Raw genomic sequence first — 12,041 nt, forward strand, 5'->3', positions numbered from 1 at the left:
CTAATTGTACTATGAAGGATCGTACTGGGATGTGAACCTTCATCGGGTGAGTTAGCGTTAATTGGTCCCATTAGGATCCAACCAAAAATGGTTTCGAGGGCTCTAGGTGCTCCCTGCCCTGATTCTAAATTGCCAACACGCAGGATATCGCCAAACATGTCGGCTCCTAAAAGGAAATCGACAGAACGCGAGTGTTGAAAGTGTGGATCAGCCAGGTCTAAGGCGCGAAATTTATCAACAATATCTTTTGGAATAGGGCTCGTGGGCATATCCTCGCAGATCCGCTCGATCACGATAGCCGTGATGTTAAGTTCGGGCTTAGAAACTTGTAGGGGAGCTATGACGCAAGGTGCTTCAAATGATACGTTTGGAATAACTTGGTTATTGAAGCCCACCAATCGATGTCTATTCCGTGTGAGTGGCAAGTCTAACTTGTGACTTATTCAAGCGTCACAAATTACTTATAGTTAACAAAAATAAATGAATAAACATAACCTTACAACTAACAAAATTAAAAGTCACTTGGAAAGTTGTCAAAACAAAATTAACCTAAACAGAAATCAAAATTTTGGGCTTTAACAACACATTCAACATGTTTAACATACATAGTGCGGGTTGCGTGAAGTAGTATATTACTACAAAATATCAAACATATATTAAAAAGTAAAAGGTAGTAGAACTAAAAAAAGTTACATTAAAACAACAGACGCGTTTAACACACGAACTAAAACAGCGTATTTTTAAACAACATATTAGACGTTGGTCTTCACGAAAACTAGACTAAGTATGTTAAACTTGTAAAATTCGTATCTAATGTAACTATTTTTACATTAGATTCCGGCTGCACAGAAATTTGTTTTCTGTTGCTGTGAGTCAACGCTGTGGGTTCTGGAGTCCTACTGGGGTCCGCCCAGCCTCATAAATTAGGTACCCTTAATTAGGTAAATTAATTACCCTTAAACAGGCGGTCGAGCGTGATTCTGACCAAATCACCTCCTTGTGCAACCGTTGGTCTACTAACAGTACTTCCTAATAAAGTACTCAACCCCTGACCTTTCATGTATAGCAATACAAGATTTTATTATTTATTTATTTTTAAATCTACCATATACCAGCAAGCATAGCAATTAACTGAATAAATTATAAAAAAATGAATAAAAATATCAAAAACTGATCAAATCTATTTATTCAAGAAAATTATGAGCTTGTTGAAATAACTTTTGATAATATTTATGGTGTTGTTAAATTTTTTTTTTTTTTTTATTACGTGTATTCAGGGAGAGGGTTAGCTCAGTGAGTAAGGTGCTGTGCTAATAACTCCTAGGACTAGGTTTTGAATCGAACAGTGAAAGATAACTATTTATCGTATTGATGTAGGTATTAGTCAACGCTGTGGGCTTAGGAGCCGTCTAGTGTCCACCCAACCTCTATAAAGTTGGTAACATGAAGATCACACGGTTGAGCGTGATCTTGAACAAATGACCTCCTTGTACAACCATTGTTAATAAAACAGGTTTTCATTTTTATTCTTATTGTACTAAACATTGCAGAACTTAGGTTTAAAAAAACAACTCCTTTGTAACCATCCTTCAAGAATCGTAGTACATTCAAACAAAGTGAATCCCTGACCCTTCATTTCTTCTAGCGGTACAGGTTTTATAACATAAAATTGTAAATTAATTTTATTCATTAATATAAGATTATTTCCTTAATATATTATCTCTAGTTAAACTATTTCTACCTGTTTATTATTGATCTTTATTTCTTATTCATTTTTCTACAATCATTGATTCATTTATATTTCCCCCCATTTTCAGGATTACTTTAAATTACTTGGATTACTTATATTTTACTTGGCAATTTATCCAATTTAAACTGTATACACATTATCATTTAAAAATGGATTGCGCCCTTCTTTAATAAGAGATAATGGAGATAGTTTAAGTTGGATAAATTTATATGTAAAATTAGGGCAAATCATAAATAGATTTCACCCTATTATATTATATGGATAAAATTTTTTATTTAATTTATTTTTTTATTTATTGATATTTACAACTGTATAAAATACACAACAAGTAAATTTGATCATAATGACATAATGATAATGATGTGATACAGCATGTAGAGAAACTACCCAGTAGTAAAACTCTAAAAACATTTTACAATATAAGGTCACGGGGTCATCTTTTCAGGTGCCTCGGAGGATTGCCAGGAATGGAAGAGGAAGCAAGAAACTAGTGAGTTTGGGTGGTTAGGGAGTTTATTATGGAAGGAATAATATCGGGTTCGGGCTAGATCGGTTGCATAAGGAACATTTAGGTCTTTATGGATAAAATAAAATAAAAAATAAAGAAAACATAATATAATCCTGAAGATGAAGATAAAAAACGCCGAAACGTCGAATATAAATGAATAAACACTAGAGATAATAAAAAAAGGAAGAATTAGTTTCACATTTTTTTTTTTCTTTCGGCCTTTCAAGACCACGCGAACATCAGTACTTCACCCTTTTCATTTTTGCCTTTCTTCTCTCCCAGTATCTTCTCATCACTTCTGCGTACCTTTCACAAAGTTATTACAACAATAAAATTATAAAATGTTCAAACTTATAATAGTAGAATTATCCTTGTAATATGAACGATTTCAGTCTCAAAAATAAATTTTGAAATCTCAGGGGTTGAATTTCGATTAAATGAAAATCAGAATTTTCGTACATCAGAAGTAGTTTGGCTTGAACCTACCTTCTACCCCAGGAAAGCTCTTATTCAGCCAAAAGGAAAAAAAAAATGAAAAACGCGAATGAAACAGAGCGAGACGTGTGTCATTAAAATCAACTAACGACCGTGTTAATATTTTTCACTTGAATCTCATCCAAAGACATTTTTTTAATAAACGCCTAGCCATTATTTTATTCTCAATGTAATCGTTCCTTAATTTTTATCAAATTATTCATTTAGGTATAAATTTATTAAAAATGTATAAATATCGAATATAGTGTATGTAATTCAGCGTAGGAGACTGCAGGAAATCCTATTTTGGAACCTCTGAACAGTACTTAGTTGTACCTCAATTAATCATTATAAAAATAGCCTAACAAACGTGACCAAACAGCTCTCACCACATATTTTAGAAAAATAGGACATAGATTTAAATTTGATATACCTAAAATCATGGATCAGCAAAGAAATAACTTGAATCCGAATAAATTAAAAGAAATAAAACGATCTGTAAAACCATTGTCAACATCCTACCGTAACAGCCGTAGGGAGGAAGTTGCTCTAACCCGCTTGAGAGTAAGTCATACTCTTCGCACGCACTCTCACCTAAACACAAAACTGCCACCTCCAACGTGAGAATATTGTCAGTCCATTCTCACGATTAGACATATTTTTGTAGAATGTACTCACTATTTGCCAACAATGAACAGGAAAGGACTGACCCCAAATTTATCAGAAGATCTCACAGATGAGGAAGCTAAAATTACATTAGTATTTAAATTTTTAAAAGCACATCGCCTTCTTTATAAATTATAACTCCTCTGATTTTTATTTTTTATTTTACTTTTATCATGCCATAGGCGTTGATGGCCAGAGAGTTTTACCCCTTTAAGCAACAATCAACAACAACAACTTCAATCGAAATCTAAAAAAAATGACTACAATAGAAAAATATAAGAATCGGATTATCAGAAATACAAAATTTAAATTCTTGTTACTTCAACCTCAAAAACACATAAGACAAATTTAAGAACACTGTATATAATTAGACAAAATACGTATCATTAATAAATGAGGTAACATTTATTGAGGAAAAACATGAAGATCACACGGTTGAGCGTGATGAACAAATGACCTTCTTGTACAACCATTGTTAATGAAACAGAGTTTCATTTTTATTCTTATTGTACTAAAAATTGCAGAACATAGGTTAAAAAAACAACTCCTTTATAACCATTGTTCAAGAATCGTAGTACATTCTAACAAAGTACTGAATCCCTGACCCCTCATTTCTTCTAGCGGTACAGGTTTTATGACATAAAATTATAAATTAATTTTATTCATTAATATAAGATTATTTCCTTAATATATTATCTCTAGTTAAACAATTTCTAGCTGTTTATTATTGATATTTTACTACAATAGAAAAATATAAGAATCGGATTATCAGAAATACAAAATTTAAATTCTTATTACTTCAGCCTCAAAAACACATAAGACAAATTTAAGAACACTGTATATTAATAGACAAAATAGGTACCATTAATAAATGACTGACTAACTGTTCTATAGACCGGTTAGGTGTTGGAAAAACCAAAACAAAGCCATATTTATATTCCTCCATTTCACCCCTGTACTGTGAGGTAGTTATGTCACAGCAATGTAAAACAAACTCTAATAGACAATCATAAGTAATGTTACAGTCATTACTACTAAATTATACTCTGTACCTTTTTGTTTTTTAATAATTACTTAAAGAAATTGATGTTCTAAAAAACTATTTTATCATTGTTGGGCATGACTTGAGTTGCGGAACTTCACCACAATAGAGTGATTGACTTATTTTCAAGATCTAAAAAAATACATATTATTAACAATCAAGAAAATAATTATCAATATACATACACAAACTTATGCTGCTATTTATTTTTATTTGTTTACCACTCTCTAACCATTTCTGACGTTCGGATAGTTATCCTAAAAGTCCCTACTATATTCTAACCAGTGTGGGAAGGTCAAGTTTTCATTTCTTGAACCACGAGATAAAATTCTAACCGGTGCCGCTGCAGTTACTAGGTTGCTAAAGTGACACCTCAACGCACACAGAGAGTTAATTTCTTATAGAGGAATTTATAACCTATGAGCATCGATAAGGAGTATGTGATAGAGGCCACTCATCCTAGTTAAGGATTAGCTTTCGACAGATCAACGTCCATCAAACTGATTCGATATTCGATCCGTATCTCAGGTCTCTTTTTGTTGCCGGACCATTAGAGGCGAAGCGCAGGTCCTAATTACCTTCGAAGCCTCCCTCAAAGGGGGATCGGAGGATCGCAGGTGGTGTCACGACTCCCAGGATTTGCCAACGGCCTCTTTTGTTCTTCTTCTAAAGGAGGATTACGCTCCTCAGCCATCACGATCCTGTCTCGGCTCAGTCGGCGATAATTAAATCGAAGCACCGCCGTTCACGAAACGCAGCAGAGAGCCTTTGAAAGCGGGGAAAAGCAGTTAGTATCTGCGCCTTGCTCAACCGCTATGAATGAGGAGCAAATTGGTTGCCGTTATCTAAAATGTTATCATCAATCTTATCTTCAATCTGAGTATGAAAAGAAACAGGCAGCGTGAGTCCAAAAGTACACGGCTGTTGGAAATACCGACTGTTTATAATCACAATGGCGCAACTACAAAAACAATCAAGATCACCAATCTACACTAGAATGGCTCCTATCTTACGTGTACAACCGGCGAATTATAAATATTACCTAAAATTATGGAGAAGATGGCAAGGTTGCGATCAAAAGAGAAACAAAAATAGTTAACAACTATTTATTTTCCGACGTTTCGTCCCACTTTGTAGAGCTTCTTCAGGGCTGTTCAAGTTGATAGCTTAAGTGACACATAAAATTGGAAGCATGCATCTGTCACAGTCACAAAATCTATCCACCTGAACAGTCCTGATGAAGCTCTACAAAGTAGGGCGAAACGTAGGAAAATAAATAGCTGTTAACTACTTCTGTTTCTATTTTGACTGCAACCCTGACCATCTTCTCCATAATTTTATTTCAATACCTTGCACGTACAGTGCCATATATAAACTGGAAAGGAAAACAAAATTATCATTTGTTTGTACCTCTATAAGCCTAACAAACCTGACCAAACTGCACTCACAACATATTAAAAAAAAAAAAAACAGGACATAGATTTAAATTTTATGCGCCCAAAATCATGGATTGGGAAACAAAAACTTCAATAGGAAAGGAAAACAAAATAAACTAAAATAAGGTTGCAAGCGGCGCATGTCAATTCTAATATCTAATAAACGGCACAAAAATAAAATTAAGGAAAAATAAACAGGAGTGCTATAATTTAATTTAATTTATAGCAAAAGTTGTATACGTATTATACATAATGTCTGTGGTAAGTGTATAAAGATATTTATCAGGTCTGTTCCAACAACCTCTTCTGACTATTCGGAGCATGCGCAGTCAGAAGTGATGTTGGAACAGATAGTACAATATCCGAGGAGAAAAAAATATAGATATCTCACCCCAATTTTTTATTACTTTGATGAAAACCATGTATAATTACTTGTCAAAATTATGGGGTCTGCCAAGTATAGGTAGGGAGAATAAAAAATGGCGACTGTTTCAAAACCTTAAAGAAAATTAATTTTTCATTCGGAGCTCTATATCGTAAAAACTACCAACACTAGAAAATCTAAAAAGAATATTATTTAAAGGAAAATAAATTTGCTGAAATATGAGCCCTAATAGACCTTTTTATATTTAATATTTACAAAGATTTTTATTTTTTAAAAAAGCAACATTTCATAAAAAATCAGTAGTGGAATTTATTTTAAGAAGCCTATATCCAATTAACCATTCGACCTATAGTTGTCTAATAACACTCACATTAAAGCTAGCTTAATGTATTATAAAGTAGTTTCTAAAGTTTATCTTCATAGGAGTAATATTTTTCATAATATTGAATAATAACAATGAAATTCTGATTTTCAGTGCATTTTTTATGAAATGTAGCTTCTTAAAAACGTTATATCTCGGGAACTATTGGACGTAAATAGCTCTATTAGGGCTGATATTGTAGCCAATTTACTCTACTTTAAATGATTTTCTCATAGGTTTATTATTGTTAGTGGTAGTTTTAAAGATATAGAGCTCTGAATGAAAAAATATTTGTTTATAGCATTCTTCAACAGCTGCCAATTTTTATTACCCTAACTATACATTGTGAGTTAATTAATCATACTTAAGAAACTTGAGGTTTTGTTTTGCAATCTTCCAAAACTATGGGTCTTAGCATTTTATTTTTATGGTGAAGATGGTTGAGGGTCCGGTCAGTAAAGACAAACAAACAAGTAAAAAGTATTCATGTGTGCCGACGTTTTGACCTGAATTTCAGGCCTTCATGAAGGCTGAAAAACCAATCGAGATAATAACTTTAATTCAGAGTAACTAACAAACTTGGAATTATACATAATAATAAATTAATTATATAGTAGTTGATATTATTAGAAGATAAAATATAATATTATAGAGATAGAGGTAAGATTTATACAAAACAAATAATAAAAAAAAGTTATTAAAAATCAGACAGTGCTCATGTAAATGAAGAAATAAACTTAATGTAAGGTGCGGTAATTGAGTAATTGAAATTATCATAAGAAAATATGTAAGTAATGATTAAAAATATATATATTGTGAAGACAATTTAAATTAACATGTGTGAAATATAAGTCAATCATATAAGTGAAATGGGTGAAATAAAATAATATATATGATTCCAATAGGCAAGAAAGAAAACGGAGTATATGCTAAACTAGGTAACAAAATGCACAGTAATACAGAAGAATAAAAAGTAAAAAGCTAAAATAAATATAGTGTCCGTAAAAGTAAATAAGGAAGGTACTAGAGAGAAGAAATGTGTGGGGGTGGGAAGAAGGAAGAAAAATTTGAAATATACAGAAAAACTTACTGACTCAGGAGGAGTTGCCGTCAAGAGAGGGTGTGGACAAAATCACTCGTCAGAGAGCGGGCCTACAAATTCAAAAAATACATTAAACCAAGCGAAAATAGTTACTGGCATATAAATATAATTATGAAAGACAACTTATATAAAATAAATAAAGGAAAAGAAAAAAAGAAACTAAAGACTTATAGAGTTAATTACAAAATAACTAATGAGAAATAACTATTAAAACGAAACGTCAGAAAATTGTAGATTTAAAGCGAAGTGATGATAAAGATGAGAATGAAAAATTACATTTTGATTGGAGAAGATGATCGGGGATTTGGTCAGCAAAGAAACAACATAAACAAAAAATATTTATTTATGCCGACGTTTCGACCTGATTTTCAAGTCTTCATCAGAGCTATAAAAACCAAAAGAAAACAACCATAATTTAGAGTAAAAAAGTTGATTAATAACAATGGAAAACTCAGTAGTAGATTAATTACATTATTATTTATAGACATATAAATGAAAGGATTTTCTTTTTTCTTTTTTTACTCTCACATTGATTATTTTATCTCTATGGTCTTTTAACATTTAGATTTCTATTTATGTAACGTCTTTTGCCGAACTGCACTCTAGCGGCTTTTCCTGCAATTTATATTAATGTAGTCTGGATTCTTTTCCTATAACCTTACTCTCGCATTTCTTACTTTCTTCATCCCCCTTTCTCCATTTATTTCTTCTTATACCCTGTTCTTTTCTTTTGCAATATTGATTAATTAATAACTAATTCTTTATAGATTCTTCCCATTGTATCATTTATTTATTACTCACATTTATATGCATATAAATAATAATGTAATCAATTGACTACTGTCTTTAACCGTAGTTATTAATAAACTTCTATCTCTCAAAATGATGGTTGTTGTCTTTTTGTTTTTATAGCCCTGATGAAGAACTGAAAATCAGGTCGAAACGTCGGCATAAATAGATATTTTTTTGCTTATTTATGTTGTTTCTTTGCTGACCGCACCCCAGATCATCTTCTCCAATCAGTAATCTACGGTCAACTATCTACACCTCATTAAAAATTACATTCAGGCGATAGGTGTCTTAGATAGGTGAGAGACTGTTTTTGTTCTCAATTTTTTTCAATACTTTCACAATACGTGAACAACAACATTTGACGAGCTAAGAAATACGAAAAAATAATAGATAATGGAAACATCTATATTGGAAATGAAGACATGCTTTCCATAATTGGATTATTAAAATGCACAATTTAATCTGCACCTATTATCTCCAAGCCATGAGCTAGCGAGGGCGTTAAGACCCATTCATTAGGGTTTAAAGACCTCAGACAAAAGGCTCGCCCCCACTTTGTTAATAATTCATTTTGGTTCGCTAATTTAGTGGATACGTCCGCATAATATCTAAGCGAAGGAGGAATAGTATATTTTATAATTTATAAGAAATATTCTACATTGCTTTATTTTAATATTTTTTTATTTATATTTATTCTTTGTTGCTCCACTACCCCATCAAATTCCTCTCGTATCCAATCTTTACAATCCAAAATCCTTAAATATCCTTATTTTGTCACAAATCAAATGGTCCATCCAGACACATTCAGAATTTTCATTTTAGAAAATTGATTTATATTTATATTATTTTTTTTGAAAATTGTTGAGGAGATGAAAACTTCCAATTAGAATAAAAACTATTCTATATTCATTCTTGAAGAAGTTTGTCGGGGGGTGCGGTCAGCAAAGAACAACATAAATAAACAAAGCCATATTTATTTATTTTATGCCGACGTTTCGACCTGAGTTTCAGGTCTTCATCAGGGGTTGTGCCGTGTAAAGGGGAAGATGCTAACTGCATTTTCTATTCTATATTCAGTACTTGTACAACGTTTCGGGATATTATCCCACACTCAAATACTATCGTATTCTAAAATTGTAACAAATAAATTATTCTTATCAACATTTTTTATCTATATGCTATATCTATATATATTTAAACAAAATTTTCCCGGGACTGCTCTACAAACTCCGTAAATTCCTACCTCCTACATACTTTCTCATTATCCGTTCCTTCCTCGCTGACAGATTATTTAAAGTAAACCACAATGGTTCCTATTCACTCCTCTTCTTTCAGTCCGTTGGTGTTCCTCAGGGTAGTATCCTCGGTCACATCCTTTACAGAATCTATACAGCAGACATCCCAACCAATCCTAATTACTATTCTCACCACGTATACCGATGTCACATGTGTTCTCGCTGTTAATAATAATCCTTTAAATGCATCCCAAACTCTTCAATCCAATATCACAGCCCCCGAAGAATGGTGTCGTAATTGGAGGATTAAAATAAATTTCAACAAATCCCATCAAATTACCTTTACTCTAAACCTACTGACTGCCCTACAATATACTTCAATAATGTTCCCCTTACCCTTGTAGAACAGATCCGTTACCTTCGACTATATCTGGACAAACGACTAACCTGGAATCCTCACAGAAGACTGAAAAGAAAGGAAACTGAACGTCGATTTCGACTGTTACAGCACTTACTAGACAAACGGTCCAAACTTCCAATCAATTACGAAAGACTGATCTACATGACGGTTATAAGGCCTATCCTGACATACGGCTTTGAGCTTTGGGGATCCACAAAACCTTCGAATTCCTCTCGTATTCAATCCTTACAATTCAAAATCCTTCGTAAAATGCTAAATGCTCCCTACTTTGTCACAAATAAAATAAGTTTTAAAATTGGTAAATCATTTTTTTTTTAATACCATTTTAATTTCTAAAGAAATTTTTTTTTAATGTTATAAAATATATTATCTCTTAAGTTCAAAAACGATTAAGGAATCTCTAATTAGAGTTTAAATTTAGGGATGTTGATTAATCAATTTCTATTTTCTTTACCATTGTAATCTAGGAAGAAAAAAATATATATATATATTTTTTTTACTGTTATAAAATATGATATGATCTCTAAAGTTCAAAAACAATTGAGAAATCACTAATTAGAGTTAAAATTCTAGGGATTCGGGTTAATCTTTTTTTTTTTTTTGCATTCTAATATGCAAAGAGAAATTATTTTTTCTATTATAAAATATGAAATGATGTCTAAAGTTAAAAAAAATTGATAAATCTCTAATTTGAGTTTAAATTTAGGGATTTTGGTTAATCTTTTTTTTTACCATTCTAATATGCAAAGAGATATTATTTTTTCAATTATAAAATATGAAATGATGTCTAAAGTTTTTTTTTTTTATTTATTTATTGATATTTACAACTGTATAAAAAATACAACCAGTAAATTTGATCATAATGACATAATGTTATGATAAAGGATGTAGAGAAACTACCCAGTAGTAGAACTCTAAAAACAGTTTATAATAGAAGGTCACGAGGCCATCTTCTTTTCAGGTGCCTCGGAGGATTGCCAGGAATGGAAGAGGAAGCAAGGTTAGAAACTAGTGTATTTGGATTTGGGCTAGATCGGTTACATAAGGAACATTTAGGTCTTTATGGATGGTTTTATTAGTAACAAAATAAGGATCATTGAGGATTTTTCGAAGGATTTTGGATTGTAAAGATTGGATACGAGAGGAATTCGAAGGTTTAGTGGAGCCCCAAAGCTCAACTCCGTATATCCAGATGGGCCTTATTATTGTCATGTAGATCAGTCATGTCTAAAGTTAAAAAAAAATTGATAAAATTCTAATGAGGTGTAGACCGTAGATTAATGATTGGAGAAGTTTGTCGGGGGGTCTTCTTCTCCAATGATAAATTTCTAGTTTGAGTTTAAATTTTGGGGTTTTGGTAAATATATATTTCTTTTTACCACTGTAATCTGCAAATTTTGTTGTTTTTTTCTCTGGTAAAATATGATATGATGTCTAAAGTTCAAAAACAATTGAGAAATCTCTAATTAGAGTTCAAATTTTCCGATTTTAATCTGCAGAAAAAATTTCTGTTATAAAATAACCTTTAACGATTAAACTCTCCTGACTAGCAGACTAATATTCCATGACTATCGGGAACTGCTCAGGTGAAAACTAGCCGTCACGAAGCGAAGTAGGGAGGCTGTAAATTAACGCTGGAATGTGCTGGAGTCCCAGAGCTAAGGTCAGCTTGAGTCTGCGATATCTGTGAACTGCTCAATTTACTCGGACAGTTCCTAACCTTCCTCGCAGAGTATAATTGCCGCTTATCAGGTTAGTTATCCGCCGGAGTTTAAGGCTAACAGGCCTACTTACTGTCAGCTTAGCAATGTAATGTATGAGTATTGTATTATAATTAATACAAATATACATATATAAATGAGTATTGTA

General features: G+C 32.1%; 1 long non-coding RNA gene across 1 annotated transcript in view; it reads right to left on the bottom strand.

Annotated features, from left to right (window-relative positions):
* The window catches only part of LOC136797288 (uncharacterized), a 173,880-nt gene that overhangs the window by 69,782 nt on the left and 92,057 nt on the right, over positions 1 to 12,041 (bottom strand). The window contains exon 2 of the long non-coding RNA XR_010845143.1: positions 7,713 to 7,774. This is a non-coding gene — a long non-coding RNA (uncharacterized lncRNA). The remainder of the gene's footprint in view (positions 1 to 7,712; positions 7,775 to 12,041) is intronic.

Source organism: Halyomorpha halys, unplaced genomic scaffold (genome assembly GCF_000696795.3).
Source record: "Halyomorpha halys isolate HHAL.00 unplaced genomic scaffold, Hhal_1.1 Scaffold131.1, whole genome shotgun sequence".
NCBI classification, from domain to species: domain Eukaryota; kingdom Metazoa; phylum Arthropoda; class Insecta; order Hemiptera; family Pentatomidae; genus Halyomorpha; species Halyomorpha halys.